Source organism: Aythya ferina (genome assembly GCF_964211825.1).
Source record: "Aythya ferina genome assembly, chromosome: 2".
In the NCBI taxonomy this organism is placed as follows: domain Eukaryota; kingdom Metazoa; phylum Chordata; class Aves; order Anseriformes; family Anatidae; genus Aythya; species Aythya ferina.
The window spans coordinates 141,377,456-141,395,196 of NC_140297.1; the positions used below are offsets into that span (position 1 = coordinate 141,377,456).

At 40.7% G+C, this 17,741-nt stretch overlaps 1 protein-coding gene across 1 annotated transcript in view; it reads left to right on the forward strand.

Moving 5' to 3' along the window:
• Positions 1-2,941: 2,941 nt before the first annotated feature.
• The window catches only part of OXR1 (oxidation resistance 1), a 268,713-nt gene continuing 253,913 nt past the window's right edge, over positions 2,942-17,741 (forward strand). Inside the window, exon 1 of the mRNA XM_084509713.1 lies at positions 2,942-3,004. The gene's annotated coding sequence lies outside the window, so the exon portion shown is untranslated. The remainder of the gene's footprint in view (positions 3,005-17,741) is intronic.

Consider the following 17,741-nt stretch of genomic DNA (forward strand, 5'->3'; position numbering starts at 1 on the left):
CTGCTCTCAGGGAGAATGAAAACAACAATGAAATCTGAGAGGACTGAGGTGAATGTATGAGAGCCAGAGCCAGCCTCTGGCATGTCAGTGTCTCAGACCATCAGCAAAGCAGAATTGTTGGAGATGTATCTGAAACACAAGGATTTTATTAGAGCATTCCCAAGTCATATGAAGAAAAATTTGTACAGTGCTGTGCTATTCATGGAAGCCAACGCTGTACATCCTCTGCATGCTGAGGAATTGTTCCTCTTCTGCTGCCTGATAGGGGCACAGCAGCACAGTAGATATTTAAATCTTTGTTGCTGTGTAGGAACAAAATGCAGCTCGATGGATATTTTTGCTGAGCAAAACTGGAAGAAGAAAGAAACAGCATCCAGCTTCAGATGGGTCTGCCTCGAAGTAATTCAGAGTTCACTGGTTGACACAGCAGCTTCTGCCACCACTCACTTGCTAATGTCCAATTTAGTAATTTGCATCTGGGTTGATAATGATGTCTTTTGAATGCTGAAGTTATAAGAACTTGTTAGCTCAGGGAATTTTTATTTTTATTGTATTTTTTTTTTTTTTTTACAATTTCATGCAATATGCTCATCTCCTCTCATAAAAGCAGTCAAATTTGATGCGTTCTGAAGAGGTTGCTGTAAAACACAGAGAGATGTACGAATGATAGCATAACTAGACCTGATGATAGACCTGAAGAAGATAATAAGACATATATATATATATTTTTTTTAAATCTATTTTTTTCACTATAGTTTTAACAGAGATGCTTGTTCCCATGATGGACAGTCTTCTGCTCTCCCTAGACAATAGCAGAGTCCCCAGCTGGAAGCTACTCTCCTGAGACTTGGGACATCTTTTGGTCTCCCAATTTATCTAGAGCTCTGAGACGGTGGTGAAGGTGCAAACAGTTTTAGGAAATTCTCCAGAGACTGCCTGCTGCTTCTGCAGAGCTCCAGCTGCAGCCAGAAGAACGTTAGCCCTCTTCTCCCAAATCTGAGCCTGCACTCAGAAAAATGCCTATTCTATGTCTCCTGCTGTTTATCTCAAGATCAATAGCTCCAGGATAAAGAACTACATAATATTTGTGCTTTTTTTTTTTTTTTTTTTTTTTTTTCATCATTTTGAACATGCTGCATAGCTTACAACTTTTTACAATATATAGCATGAAGGCTGCAGTTAGACATGGACTACAGAATAAAGTGTGCATCTCACTGCTTACAGAGAACACAGGAGGAAGAGACAATTAGTGGACATGATTCATTCCCTTCTAATACTATAATCTTCATGACATCATCTTTTGTTTCTTAAAGTACTGCAGCAGCGTTGCCTACACAATCTTGCCTAATAATCTATCCCATTGTATGTCAGTCTGTTAGGAAAATTACTTCCTTGCTGTCACTTTATTTGACATCACTGACAAGCAGTGCTTCCTTTCCTGATTATGCTCACCTACATGTAACTAAGCATTTTTTTTTCTGCAGTAGTTTTTACACATGGCTGTCTTAAGTTCTCTGAAACATTTCACATTAACTTCATGTGATTTCCTTATATGCTTAGGGAAATAAATTAGCTTTTTAACGTGGTAATCTTGACACACTTTTATAAGTGATGTTGTCAAAGTATCGAATCCTCATTTTGCTGTCCAATTCTTTCCTGAGTGAGAACTTGGCTTCAGTACTGTAAAGTTTTTGTGCAGTGCCACTTTTCCGCATCTGTAAAAGCAGAATTCAGCAAAAGTCTGAAGTTTAGCTAGGATATTATAATTTTAGGCTTTGTAGTATGTTTATAAATTTAAAACAATGTGGCGTTGTCATGGTTATGCTTTCTGGTCTTTTAGGAAGGCAGGAAATCGTAAACTGCAGCATCTCAAACACATCAGAAACTCCCATTCACAAATATTTGGTGGGCTTTTAATTTCTAACAATTATCTATGGGTGTTAGGCTTGAAACACATTTTTACTTGAGTGAGACCACCTCTCTTCTGAAACAAATCCTAGAAGGGGCCCCATCTTCGCTATTTAAGGGGAAGCTGCGTGCCTGGGACCTGTCACATTCTCACCCGACTGCTCTGGGCTTCACTGGAGAGCTGGCATGAGCTTGAACCTCACCCTAAAACCTAACACCTCGGGACGGGACGGGGATGTTTCCTGAGAAAAGCTGCGTGGAAACCCCCCCCGCAGCCTCTCCCGCACTTTCTAGACGCCGTTTCTGAACCCGCCGCTTCGCGGGGTGGCGCGACTGTGAGGTAAAACGCCTGGCCGTGAGGTAAAACGCCCGGCCGTGAGGTAAAAACGCCCGGCCGTGAGGTAAAACGCCCGGCCGTGAGGTAAAAACGCCTGGCCGTGAGGTAAAACGCCTGGCCGTGAGGTAAAAACGCCTGGCCGTGAGGTAAAAACGCCTGGCCGTGAGGTAAAAACGCCTGGCCGTGAGGTAAACGTGCCCAGCCGTGAGGTAAAACTGCCCGGCCCTGAGGTAAACGTGCCCGGCCGTAGCCGCGGCCCTAACCCGAGCAGCCCTACAGGCGATATCGTTGCGGGGCCAAACGCACCGCACCGCACCGCACCGGCGGCCCGTGGCCCCGCAGCCTCCTCAGCCATCACTAGTGCAAGCAGGTTCGCCTCTGCCCCTTTAAGCTCCGTCTGCTTTTTTTTTTTTTTTTTTTTTTTTTTTTTTTCAGCGCCTATTTTTAGCTCATCCTCTTGGTAGCATCCAGCTCTGCCCCCCCTGTTTCTCCGCTCTCCCCCCGCTCCTCATCCTCCTCCCTTCCTCCCTCCCTCATCCCCCCTCCCCTCCCTCGGTGGTAGGTTCCGCGCGGCAGACGGCGGCTCGGGCACTGAGCATGTCCGAACGCGCTCGGCAGCAGCAGCAGCAGCAGCAGCGGCCGCCGCGCCGGGGCTCGCGGGGCGGGAGGGAGAGCGCGCGCCGGGGGGCCGCGTGAGGGCTGGCGCGTGCAGCAGCAGCAGCAGCCTCAGCAGCAGCCGCCGCTGCCGCCACCTTGCAAGTAAGTTTCTGCGGGGCGGGAAAGGGGAACGCGCGCGCGCGCGCGGGGCGGCGGCGCGTGCCGCGGCGGTTGGGCGGTCGGGTGGGTGCCCGCCCAACCGCCGCGGCACGCGCCGCCGCCCCGCGCCCCTCAGAGCGGGGCTGAGGGGAAGGATGTGGGGTGGTGGTGGGGGGGGGGGTAGCGGCGTGTGTATGCGGGATATTTCAACCTGTCCGTCAATAACAAACACCTGACTGTGCCCCAAGTTTATTTATTTGCTTATTTCCCCCTATAAATAGCGTTTTCTCGTGCCTTTTAGAAACGCACGTCTTGCCCCCGTTCCGTTCACGCGCCGAGTCGGTCTGAGTGCTGTTTGATACTCGGGGGTATAAAGTTCCTCACTTGGTGTTGGAACAGGCGCGTTTTACTTCTTATTTCCTGCGTGCTGCATGGGAAAGGGCTCCAGAAACTGCTTTCCTGCTCACCGGAGGCTTGTTGTGGTTGTTCCCAAAGTTGTACGAAGGCAGCCATCCAATTAAAATGATTTAATCCTAGGAATGGGAATTTGAGGAGATTTCTGTGAAAATGAGCAACGTTTATGAGCCTTCTGCTTCTTGGCATGGAAAGGGCTTGACTTGAGTGAGGGCCACCAAGGTGCTCGCGGTGGACAGCCTGTGTTAATTTTCATTAGACCGTTCCGGGAGGTTTTCTGAGTTTAACAACCTGACTTCTGATGCTCTCGCAGGCATGGTGCTCTCTGCATGTTGATTTGGATTAGCTGGGATGCTCACAGCGATGAATATGCCCATAAACTGAAGTGTCTGCAGGTTAAAACTCGTCAAAATCTAGGTGTGTTTCAAAGTAGTTAAAGACCCGGAACCTGCCAGCCCTGCTGCGTTATCGTCTTGGTTCTGTTAATTAGTGTTATGGCAATGGAGCCAGGAAGACTGCTGTGTGATTGTTTCTGTGTGTCTGCAGCTCTTCCCCTCCCCCAAATGAATTAAAAATAAATCCCAAGGCAGCCCCCCGTAGCAGTAAGATGGGCATCGATCTGTGGGTTTTGGAAAGTCAGCGAGTGTGTGCGCCTGGGATCTGACTTGTGCACGAATAAGCTGCTGTCCTGTCTGCTGCCTTCTTATGAGTCTGCAATAACGGGGGGAAAAAAAGAATTCTTGAGTAGGTGCCTTTTGCCTGCTGCACAAAACCATAAGAGAATGCAGCAGGAAAGAACAGGCTGTGTTACCTGTGTTGGTGATGTTGTGAAAAATAAGGAGGGAAATTTTTGAATGTGGCAACCTGCCACCTTTTTCTTGGAATTAGATTTGAGCTGAATTAATAATAGTATGGATTTTAAAAATAAAATTGCTCAAAATGTCACTGAGCTTCAAAGTCTTTGGTTAAAAAATGGCTTTCCATATGCTTGTGCAGTAGTAATTTGTTTAGTAGGTGCCACTTGTGTTACATTTACTGTTCTGACATTTCAATACCTTTCGTTAGGGCTCCAGAGCTCATACAGATAATAGAATTATTTCAGCATCCTAAGCAGATAAGTATTCTCTGAAGTCAAAACATAGGCAGGTAGAGCATATAAGCGTATCCTTAGCATATACTCTGTGGTGTGATTCCTGTAGAGTCTCAGTTGATTCTTCATCTCTTGTCCAAGTTTGAGCCCAATTAATGGAAATGAGAAAATTATTTGAGTGGCAATGGGGTTGCATATTAATTGTTGGAGAATGGGAGAATGCCTAAGTAGCAGTTGCAGTGTTTGCACATAGTTATTTTTCCCTTCAGGCAGAAAAAAAAGTAGCTGTAGTTTTCTTTCTCAATGCACCTTTTCCCTTCAAAACTCTTATTTCCTTAGATTAAATGAATAACGGAAAAATATCTGTCTTTTTTTCTTTACTTTTTGTAATAAGGCATGTCATCTCACATTGCAGGTCATCTTATACACGTATTCCCCTAGGACTCTAAATAATAACAGAACCATGGAAAGTGATGTTATTTTTTTATTATTATTAATCTTGAATTTAATTACAAAATATTAATAATGCCATAGGAAATTTCATAGGCAATTAATTCCTCTCGGACTGTCAGCATTACCTTTCAGCCGTTAATTCTTGAGAGGGTCTCTCAGCTTCCCTTTTTGTTGACGAGTTACTTCAATTTCTTTCTTCTTCACCCTTTAGTGAGCTACTGTTGTTCCTTAAGTTACTATAGTGAAAATATTCAATGAAGCATGTTACTGGAATACACTGGGGAGGTGACAACCTTACAGAAGCAAACAATTATTGCTAACAAGTGTGGTTCAGTGTCAGGTTAACATGAGATTGCTGCATGTTCATGAATGGGTTGAATAAGAACATACCAAAATTTTTGTTTAGCAGAACTAAGTACTTAAATCCAGGATGCCTCCCTTGTCTACTATGACAGATATCCTTTAAGGTAACGTGCCTTTCTTTGATGTGTGAGCAGAGACTGTTAGAGGCAGAAGGCAGTTTTGGACAGGAGAAGAATTGCATGTTTGCCGAAGCTCATGGTGAAGACCTTCAAGTGTTCAAAAAAGCCATTGCTGCCTTCAGTTCATCGGTGTTGTTTTGTGCCAGGAGCAGATGCTCACGTGGTGGGTGCACTGCCGCAGCCAGCTGGAAGTCTTGCTTTTATTCTAGCATCTGCTCCTACCAGCTTTACTCAAGATTAAACGTAGATATAGGGAAGGTATCTCCTTGATATCTCAGAACATGATCCGGATGTGTCATACAGTTTTCATCCAAGATAGAAAGTTATTGAACCTTCAGGTCAAAATCTTTCAGACTGTGCAGAGCCCTTTGTCCCTGAGTGAACTGATCTGTGGCTGCAGCAGTACAATTAGCAAGTTCCTCCTGAACGTCAGGCTTCTGTCTGCATCTCTCAATTACACACTGAAGCAGGAGATCTTGGCCTCCTGGCCGTGCGTTCTTACAATGCACTAGCAAAACAGAGAGAGGAGTACTTGCTCCTTTTCTGTGTGTGTGTTACTTTGCTGCCTGTGAAAGGAAGGATTTGGCGAGGAAGAACAAGCTGGGGAGGAAAAAGGAAGGTAGAGAGGAAAACATGTAGATCTGTTAATTTTCCACAGCTTTTGAACTGAGAACAAACTGGAGTTTTGGCTCCTTAACTCTTCAGTGACACAAGAGGAAAGGACCTTTCGGCTTCTCTCTGTTCCTCCTCAGGAATGCACTGAGGTATCTTTACCATTTGATGCTGGAGATGGGAGCAAAGGGAAGAGAGGACAGCTGCCCGTGAGCTTCATATGTGTACATATATGAACAGAGCATATAACAACCCATTTGTCACAAAACAAGTGATTGTATCTTCTCTGGGGCCCGTGTAACAGTGTCCACGTAGTCCAGGGATGGCAACATAGAAAAAAAGGATTCTGAGCAGAAGGGTAGAAAGGTTCCCCAGCTGCTTCTTTATTTTCTCTTTGCTGGACCCATTGTTTTCAGTCTTGATGGGTGAGTCTAAGCCAACATGTACATTTCTGGTAAGTTTTTATTCTGGGAGGTGTTTAGTTCCATATGAGGGGTGTTTCCCTCATGGAGGGAATGGTTCATGAACTTTGGAAGCCTGTCTGACTGATTTTTAAAACAGAGTTTTAAAATAGAGTTGAACTTAAAACGGAGTTGAACTTAAAGCTTGTGTAGGAACAATAGGATTCCCCCAACACAACTGTAAGTATTATAAAACCAGAGGGACACGTGCAGTGACTTTCCCATGGAAAGTTAGTGCCCTAACAAAACAGAACATAATGTGCTTTTTAATGGTGAAGTAGGAGCAAGTTTTTTAATACTTTGCTATTAAATCTATCAGTGATCAAAAGTGAAAGATGGATGAAAGCGGAAATTCTGAACACCCTAAGCAAAGCATTATTTTCTTTCTTCATAAATCATTGTGATGCATGGCCCAGACCAGGCGCTGTGTACTTAGCTGCTGGGTAATATCAGCAGTAAGAAGCAGTCCTTACAAGATGCATCTCTAGTGTCCTCTGACCAGTCTTGAATAGCTTACCGAGTTGCTTATACAAGCCCAAACCAGAACTGCTTACTTCAGCAAAACTACCTTTGACATCGATAGAAATTTCCTGAACTTTGTGGGTTTTTTTTTGTTTGTTTGTTTGTTTGTTTTTTTCCTAGAAACTGCAAATTAACCCCTCTGTTTCTCCCCAGTATAATGTTATTTAAGCACCTGATGATGATTCACTTGCCATGAGTGAATACAAATGATGCTTTTTTTTTTGTGTTTCTGTTTTGGAAAAGCAGAAAACTAGACATTAGTCTGTATAGAGATGATAGTTATTAAAGGAAGACGTTTTATTTAGCTTTATGCAATATTTCATTTTTTTGGAACTGCCTGATGCCATAGTTGGATTTCAGTGGGGTTGTTGGCAGAGCTTAAGCTACGTTAGCTAAATCAAGACCTTTTTTTTTTGGTGGAGGATGGTAACCTTTTTAGTGTGTGAAGAAGAGCCTCAGTCATGTAAGATTCTCTTTATAGTTCACACATTCTTCTGTAATCAGTGGCCAGAGAGCAATGCTTTGGGTTTACCTGGGGTATATTCTGTTCATCTTTGAAGGCATAGTTGACATCTGTGCAATCATGGGTATGCAGTACTTCTTCCTGAGCATGGAAAGCAAATCCATGGCACTTCTGAAGCACAAAGTGTTACCCCCGTTAGTGTAGGTACCTGGTTCATTCAGCAGTACTGTTTGAGCAGACTTTCATTTTGAAATGTGGTTTGCCTTCATCATGCCCCAGGATACTCAAGAACCATCTTGTCTGCCTCCAGTGGGTGATCTCATCCATTAAAACTTGAGTCTGGGGATGTACATTCCTCTATGTATACAGTTCCCTTCCATTTCACTGTAAAGTTGAGCTCTTGAAACAGGAGGAAAGAATCAGCTATCTCCTTTGCACTTGTGTATAAAAAGCTTCTGAGACACATAATCATGAAACAAATTCATAGGTAAAACATAGTTCACTTAAATATTCCTACAGATAATAGGTATCAAGAAACCTTCATAAAATATGGCATGCACATGAAGATAAGACTTTGATACTATAAATATGGACTGAACAATTTTTTCTTAAGGCATAACACAGCCAGATTCCATCGAAGTATGTTCTAAAATAGTGGCAAACATATTATTTGTTATTCCTTAATCTACACTTAGCTGTAGAAATGCTTAGTAATCAATCTGAATATTTTATAAATGCTGTAAGAGCATACTAAAATGTTAGTATTTATAAGTCGCTTTGGTGAAATTGGATTCACTCGAGTCCTTATATTTACTTTGTGATTTTAAATTATTAATATTGTTATTTCAGAAATTGATATTTATATGCTGTTGATGTAAAAATCTGTTCAGTCATCTGCATGTCTGGTAGTTGAATTCCAAAGTGTCTTTCTTGTTTAGTCACACTGAAAGGTAGGACAGCCATCTTGTTGACACAAGCACGTTCCGAGATGATTAATCGGTGATTGATATATCACAGCTTCTCCAGCTTCTGAGAAGGAAAGCTGTAAAAGCTTTTAAATCCCCTTTAGAGAAGGAAACAGTTCTTATCCAGGACTACAAATAGTAATACAAAGGAAAAGAGTTATGTTAGGAACCAAAATAAGTTTGCCCGTTCAAGTTTTATTTCTCCTTTGGAATCTTATCGTTAGTCTCTGTGGGTTTTTTGATGTTTTTCTCTGGGATTATGGCTATATTTTTCTTTGTTTCTTTTTTTTTTGTTCTTCCCCCAAGAGTCAGTCTGAACACTGTCTGCACTGAAATGTTACTGCCAAAATACCAATAATAATTCATTAGTAATCTAATCTCACTCCTAGATCAAACTTCAAAACCCTTGTGGTACTTTCTGCTTGAATATTTTTTGAAGAGTTTCACTAATTTATAGTGTGGACTTAACCACCTGATGGAAGTCCCATACATGCATTCTGTTGATATTAGTATATGACCATAGCAAAAACAAACAAACAAATAATAAAAAACCCTCTATCTTTGCATGTATTTTTCATATGCTAGGAACGATGATAGTAGCAGGAATTGGCTGGTCCATGTGGAACACATGACTGTGAAACTCTTTTCCATATACAAGCTGGAATACCTATTTTTTTTTTTCTGCATTTTCTTTTTTCAGTAAGATCTCTCTCATCTGAAAGCTTTTAACATGATATGCTTCACTAGGAAGTCTTACCTGAAGCAGTGAATTAGACACTCCGAGAGTGGAAACAATCAAATAGTGATGTGAAAGAAATCATAAGGAAAGGTTTAAAGTGGAATTACCATTTATTAAAGCTCCAGTGCTCAGTTGATGGTCTGCTTACTGCTTCCTACTGTCTTGCTGTACGCTGTACACTGCAAGCTCTCTGCAGTGTAGCGTGCATCTGCTTGTAGAGGGCTGAGTACATTCAGCTGTTTGTACAGAAATAGGTTTATGCTTATCTTCAAAATAAAACTGTTAATACAAATCTATCAAATTCAAGGCCCTGGATGTGAGATTGTTTTTAGTGCATCGTCCATAATAGCTGCTTTGCATACTTTCCTGATGTAACCTTGCATGTTCTTTATTTTCAGGATGTATGTGAAGTGTTGGGTCTAAAGCAGCATCACTGTGCTGCGTCGCATCTGAGGCTCTACTGTGAGGCACAGCTTTCCATTCCAAGTGTCCTCGTGTTCAGTGATGCCAGAGGGCACAGACTGCTTTCATCGGTGGGCATGCACTCACACTAAAGAAGACAGGATAAAGCAAGACTTGCCCAGCATTTGCCTTTTCTTGTTGACAAGAGCTGCAGAAGTGTTGACTGAAAAGAGTGAAATACTGGAGATGGTTTTTGCGTCCTTAATGTCCATGCAGCATTGAGGCACTAGGATGTGCCTGGGGATCAGATAATGTTATGAGGAAGCATCCTGTCTAAAAGCAGGGGCAAAAAGAGCTGTCCTTGGAGATAAGAATCAGGAGAGACAGTGGGGCCTGACTCTTTTGAGCAGGTCTTGGGTTGGCTGCCTGGACGAAATCTTAGGGTTGGTTGCTGTGAAATCCAGAACTAGGATGAGGTTGATGGAGAGCAGTGCTGGTGGCTGGCATGCAGGGGACTGGGTGGGACCCATGGAAGATGAGAGTGGCACTGGGGAGGTGGGAAGAAGCGCAAGTGGTGGTCTGTGTCTTGTGACTATGCTGTTCTGAGAGAGCCCAAAGGAAATCCCAAGTTCCTGATGCTTCTGCCCTGTTGTTGTGATTCAGGGAAACTCATTGCTAAGGGTATTTCTCTTCAGTGTTCTACCTTCTCACAGCCCTCCTGCTTCTCCTATTTATTTATTTGTGGTGTAATTAAGTCTCACCAATTCAGAAGTACCAGAGCTAAAGCTGCTGTCCAAAATAAATAGACTTTTCCATTTAACTTGAGTCTCTATGGTTCAAGAGTGCATCTGTAAAATGAAGACAATACTAGCTGCACAGCATGGCATGATGTAGAAGGATGAATTTATTATTATTGCTGAAATACTCTGCTACTGTAGTGATGGTCAACTTGGAGATGAACATGAGGAAGTTGCTTGAGCTCTGTTAGGATGCCAGAAGTAGTGAAGTACCATACAGCCATGGGTTGGACACCTCTGGTCAGACCAGACACTGGATGTGGTAACTGCTTGCTCAGGAAATACCATCCCTCCTGGTCTCTGAGTGTTGCAGCAGTCTTGGGGGAAAGAAATCTTACATGAATGTACAGCTGAAAATTGTATAAAGCTGTTTATGCAATTTCTTTGACAATATTTAGATGCTTGCTGACCAGTGGTTCTTGATTTTTGTTTATATATAAATATAAACTATACATATATAGTATATATAGTCTTGACTTGACTTTGGAAATCAAGAAGCTGTGGATGCCTCATCCCTGGACGTGTTCAAGGCCAGGTTGGATGGGGCTTTGGGCAACCTGGTACGGTGGGAGGTGTCCCTGCCACTGGCAGGGGGTTGGAATTAGCTGATCTCTTAAGGTCCCTTCCAACCTAAACCGTTCTATGACTTTGTGAGAAAAAAAAAAAAAAAAAAAAAAAAAAAAGCAGTGAAAGCATGGGGAGCTGTTACTACCCCCAAGTCCTCATCAAACCAAAATCAGTATTTTTAATTAGGATGTCTTTGAACAGGGAAAAATTCTCCTTGCAGTGCCAGTGTGACCACAGGAAGATGGGTCTCTGTAACAGGCCTCACAGTCACTGCTACCTATAAACAGTGGGGAGTAGGTAGACACAGAAAGGAGCAAGGCAGAATGAAGATACCTACGTAAAAGCAGTCTTTGTTTTGGTGAGCATGATACTTTTCCTTACACTCCAAAAGGGGAAATAAGGCTTTATGCTTTGAAACTGTTACTTCTCTTCTGGAAGACTAATACCTACATTGTTTCTAACAGCACTAGCTAAAGGTATGGTGAACCTAGAACTTGCACAGCTGGAAGGAGCTCCTGGTGTTTGGAAGGAGACAGATGTGGTGTTGAAATCAGGGTCTACTTGTGTATCTAGTTGGCACAGGAATGCTGAACAATTTGGTGAACACCAAATTTTCTCCCTCTATTTCTGTCACCATCTCCTAATTTTGTCCTTAGCCTGTGTTGCAGTCAGTTTTGAGCAAGGTTTGGGTCGTATGTGGAGATCGAGCTTGACCTGAAGCTTTGAAGGGGAGTTACTCCAAATATACAGTTCCTTTAAGAAATACCAAGAAAGGATACTCTTGCTTCCCTTATGTATTTTCCCCTAATTTCCAATTCTGTTTTGCCAAATTTTCAGGGTCTTTTATAGAGATGTGCCCTAAAACTAAGGGCAGGCGCTGAGCTCTGCTCTCTGGGGACAGCGACAGGACCCAAGGGAACGGCATGGAGCTGGGACAGGGGAGGGTCAGGCTGGGGGTTAGGGAAAGGGTCTGCACCCAGAGGGTGGTCAGGTACTGGGACAGGATCCCCAGGGCAGTGGTCACAGAACCGAGCCTGCCAGAGTTCAAGAAGCATTTGTATAACGCTCTCAGACATGTGGACTGATTTTTGGGTGGTCCTGTGTGGAGCCAGGAGTTGGACTCAATGATCCTTGTGGGTCCCTTCCAACTCAGGATATCCTATGATTCTAACCATAGCAGAGGCAGAATGTAAACTTGTTACTGCTCTGTCCAGTCACTTTTAATTCCCTCAGTGACTTCAGATAATTTTTGTTTCTTGGGTATACCTAAAGTCAGAATTTTTATAGGATGATGTGGCAATGGACAGTAGAAATTAATTCCCCAAAGGAACAATTGCGTGCCATCCCATCTGACCTCCTTTGAGAAACATAGGGGACCACTGATTGGAACTCAGTGGGCTTTAATCAGCTGAAACAAATTAAGTTTAGAGGAAATCTGACAGTTGGCATTGACAGGGAGAAAATTATTCCATCTCCATAAAATGTGCAAAGGATCCTTGTCATATGTTTTAAATTTTTATAACAACTGCTAATTGTTTTCTACTTTCTAATTCTCCTTCCCAGGTATTTTAATCACAGCTCAGAATGGCAAGAGAACCTGTCTGTACTGCTGTCTGTGTTGATGAATCTCAGAGGAGGAAAAATAAAACATAAGAATTTTCTATTCCTTTATTTATTCCACTTTTTTACTTACATATTTATGAAGAAATAACTTTTTTTCTCTCAGAAATTCAACTTTCATTAGCATCTCATAGCTTCAACATTAATATGACTGAAGTGTGAATGATGAAGCAGAATTTTGTAATAAACTTTTAAAAATATGCTGGATATTTCAAATACTCATGCTCATTCTAAGACCTGAGTCTTTTCCTCCTTTATTTATTTATTTTTTTTTGTCTATGCCTTTGTTAGTTAGTCAGAATACATGTACAATCTTGTGGGTTGTTTGTTGTTGTTATTTAACCAGTGCTTTCTGTATTGTAATACCTAAGCATGTTATAAGTCAGTTTTCTGTCTTTAATTTTCCAAATGTGCACTTGTATGTAAACCTGTAGATTTTCAGCATTAACAATAAGAACAGCTTTAAATAATTCTGTTAAACACAGTATCTCTCTTTACAGACATTTAGGAAAAAAAAATGAGGTGAATTAATTGGTATTTGCCAAAATGAGCTAGATTTTATCCTGTGCAAGGACTGTAGCAGTCATCAATGTGCTTTAATGCATACGAGTCTCTTTGTGTAAGTGCATGGCTATTAAAAGAATTTGAAAGAGTAGTCTGACAAAAAAAATAGTAAAGGCAATAACTTTTTGAGGGGTAAATTAATATGAATTGTGCCAATTTGCAGAAATAGACTGGGATGGTGTGGAGCAGTGAAGCTGGTATAAGCAGCTTGTGGTTTTCCAGATGCTTATACCTGACATTTTATACCGAAGTGCTTGCACAGTAGCACGACACAAATTTCAGTGCACCAAGCATTCAGTTTCCATGCCAGGATTAAATTACTCAAGTTTGTTTGGAGTTCTGGACTGTTGCAATTGTAAACCACTACTGTTTTGTCATGTATCTTTGCTTAGGAAGATTCATGTTTCATCTAATAAAAATTGAATTCTGATAAATTAATGATTATGACCATTTCTGAGCTGCAGCACATCTGAAACCTGCAAATTTGTTAATACTTAAGATACACAACTGATTACCTTGAAGGACAGCTATTATTGCCTCTTCCACTCCATTCTTGGTGCACTGTTATCCATACACAAATAGTTGTCTAACAGATAAAGAAAGGTAAAATGGCAGCATTTCCTCCAAAGAACTCAAAATTAAATACCTGTTTTTCCATCCTAAGCAAGAAATGCAACACTATTTCTAAAAGGACTTCAGTCTATAACCCTCTAAGATGCTTTCTCCAAATGAAAGCTATTGAGCTGTGCAAGAACACTTTTAGGAGGAACACAAGAGGGTCTCAATTTAGCTAGCAGATCAGCATATCCAACACAAAACTACTACCATATTTTATTGATTATTCCTTAATGCTGACGCGTTAGAATTAGACATTTAGATAAAGGTACTGTTTGTTACTTAACTGTACTCTTCTGTATCACTTTTTGGGGATATTATTTTAGGCTCTTGGTTTCAAAATCAAGAGAAGATACAGATCCACAAAATGTATGTCTCTTTATATAAGCCAGAAGCTTGACTCTGTACAAATGAGCATTTGAATTTATACAGTACAATGATCAGTTCATCTATTTGTAACAGCACATGACTCCTAATTAGGAATCCCAACAAGGAATCTAATGTAACCAAGTGGCTCAGGTTTTATTTTTTCCCTGACAGTATCATCTACCCTGTCCCTCCATGCCTTACTTTTCTTAAATCTTCAGACCATTATGGATACAGTTTTAGTATTGCTAATCACTAATTACACTGTTTTACACATTTAAAAAAAAAAAAAGCTGCTGAGAAAAATTTGAGACCAGTAGCAGAATACTTTAAAAAATATAGAAATCTGTGGGCATAAAGCATGACGTGAGGATGATTGGTTAGGGATGTACTATAATAACAACATTTATTTTTTTTAATTAAGCTGTTAACCAGAGTTTGGGTGAGAATATCACAGAAACGCTGTGTGTTAAATGGAAATGTGTGCCTTAACTTTTTTTTTCCTCCACCTTCTAGCACAAGATACTCGTGTTTGGAAGTTCCAGTTGAGATCCTTACCTATTAAAGGAAGTCTTTACTATGTTAGAAGCTAAAAGGCTTTACTCTGGATTTATAACCTAAACCAAATAAAACCATACATAACAGTAGTAGTGTCTTGTTGAAACCCAAATATTTAACGTTTCCCTTAAAGAGTTACTTCTTTAGGATTTTGAGTCTAGAACTGCCATGGAAGATGGAATTGACTGACTGATTTTATTTTAACATACAGAAGATGCTGGATAATCTGCCTTTAATCAATTCCACAAATCAACAGGTGGTGAAAGAGGTTCTTCCCATGTTTTAGTGAAGGGTCAGATAGAGTGTATTGCAAACAGCTTTGAGCCATGTGTGGAGAATATTCCTACCTTCTGTTCATCGATAGGGAAGCAAACATTGCATGTTTGTATTTATATTTAATAAAATTAAATCCATATGTATTTTTTGTCCTCAACCTTCTGGCAAATTGGTAATGTGGAACTGAGCTGCAACGGATTGGACATGCATGCTAGCAAGGGTACTAATCTGTTTTTTTTTTTTTTTTTTTTTTTTTTTAATTTAACAGCACATATGACTTCTGATGGATCACTGCTGATTTTTACATGTGGCTGGTCACTAAACACTGTTTACCACAATGGATGGAATGAATGCAAATGTATTGTTGTAGATGGAGCAGTGAAAAGAGTCCTGGCCCTGTGGTACAAATCCTTGAGAACTTTAATTGCAGGATTAATAGGAACAAATGTTTTGTGTTTGTTCTTCTGCAGGGTGACAAGCTGGATGCAGGGAGAAAAATAACTTGCATAAATCAAGTTTTTACACAATAGTGTTTTGTGTTACTCCATTGTTTTGCAGATTTCAAGTAGCTCTCCTTGCTTGTTGCTAAAATAAACAGATCAGAAAAACAGCAAAAAAAACCTCTACTCTTCCAGTTAATTTGATTCCTGCTGAAATCCTGTTTATATTTGGAAATGAATGGTCTTGAAACATTCCAGTTCACAGTTCAAATCTGTTGGTTGATGATGTGGTGCATGGGATGACCTGAAAAAAATGAGTAGGTGGTAGATTTGTTGTTATTGTTGAATTGCTCATTATCTTTTTAAAGTGTTACTCTTTTCACTTTATTTTGAATAGAAAAAGTAAATTTAATATTGTGAAGACAATAACATTTCCAGTTCCGTGGTTGTAGTTCTTACATAATGCTCTCACATAATCACTTTTAGAGATGCTCTGCGTAGTGTATCAACATGGGCCAAATTTTCCTCAGTGACTCAGAAGCAGTTGTAATAATCCTGGTGCAGGCAAATGCACCTCTTACAAGGCTGTAGTAGCAATATGTAAGTTGTCTGTATGAATGGAAAATGCGTAAACCTGCACCAACGTTATATAAATAACCTCTGAGTAGTGTTGAAATTGTATTTTAATTATGTGACAGTGTTCTGCTTTTATCAGAGGTCTCTGCTGTTCTCAAACATCCCCAAATGGACTTTCATTCACAGGGTAATAAAGGTAATTTATGCCCCCATATATTCTGTTGGGACAATGGTGAAGTTGTCATTTTGGAAAGAAAACACTCTGCTACCCTCACTCCTCTTATGTCCTGAATCACTTTGCAGGTGCCACAGTTGAATATTGCTGGGAAAATGCCTAATGCAGATGGTCTGAGATTATGTGGAAATTTCTTGTAGTGGTCATGCTGCAATACCTGAAACAGAATAGACAGAGGAACCTATTTATGCACAAGCATATGAAGCTTGAATTATTCACCAGATGATGTGTGTGCATCCTGCCAGGCAGGAAAACCATTCACATTAGCTGTAGTTCAACAGAGTGTTATGGGTTTAAAGAACAACAACAACAACCAAACAAACAAACAAACAAAAGCTAGCCATGGGGTTAGTGATTTCACTGCATCGGTTTTACCTGATTTAAGAGAAAGGGAGCTAGTATTTTATATCAACAAAACGCACTAAGCCGAATGATGGAATCCTGTTAGATGTTTAAGAGGTGAAGGCACATGTGAGTGTCAGAGTTGTCTGTTTCCTGCTTGTTGCCTCTACCTTCTGGGATGATGCTTTCCTCCAGTTCTGTGTGGAGTTAACAGCTAAGAAGGGTAATAAGATAAGCCCCTCTTGGCTAAAAAAAGAACCATGGTGCTAAGCTTGAGGATGAAGCACACGTAACCTCCCCTTCGGACTTCTACCTGGAACTGCAAGAGTACATGAAAACTCCTCCGGCTCAGCTGATGAGATCCAGGGGCTCCCCATGCTGCTCACCTGCAGGTTGAAGCTGCTGAGGATAGCCCCAGCAAGCAGGTGTGTTTCTGACATTCATTCATTGATCTATCAATAAGTTTTGTACCATGGTGAAAGAAAATGAGAAGACCTTTCCTAGTTCAGAATGAATAACTAAGGATTTTTAAGTTGGTATTTAAGTGGAAATGGACAAGTAGGAAATAAGTTTCAATTTGTACAATTCTGATGTCATTCTCAAGTCTTGTAATCCAAAAAAGGAGACTTCTAAACACTGGACTGAATGTCTGGTGCCATTTTAATGGCATGTGAACAAACAGCATGGTTATTATTGACATCGTTTTATATACAGAGATAATTTTAATGTTAAAAAAGGAGTTTTTTTTTGTGTGTGTATGGAAACACAATTTTAGTTTCCATATTAATAATGACTCACCTAGAAAAAGTGAATTTAGAACATTAAGAGGCAACCAAATACTTGCTTCTTAGAAAAAAAGCGAGGAAAAATGTGAAGCAACTCAAAGTTAGAAAAATACTAACTGTATAATAGACTGTATTAAGGAAGTCATAATTAGATCCAATTTTATTCTGTTTCATAGTTGAAATGTCCTGTGTGAGGATTTATAAACCTTAAAACTGCAAATGGAAACTCTAGTACAGGAAGTATGTGTTTCATTTTTTTTGCTTTCTTCTTGATTTTAGGGTATTATCAACACTAACAAACAGATACTCCCAAATCCATTTTACAATTGAATTACTTCCCATTTTCATAATGTCTTCCCATGAGGTTTCTCTGAGATCTGTCTTTCCAATTACCAC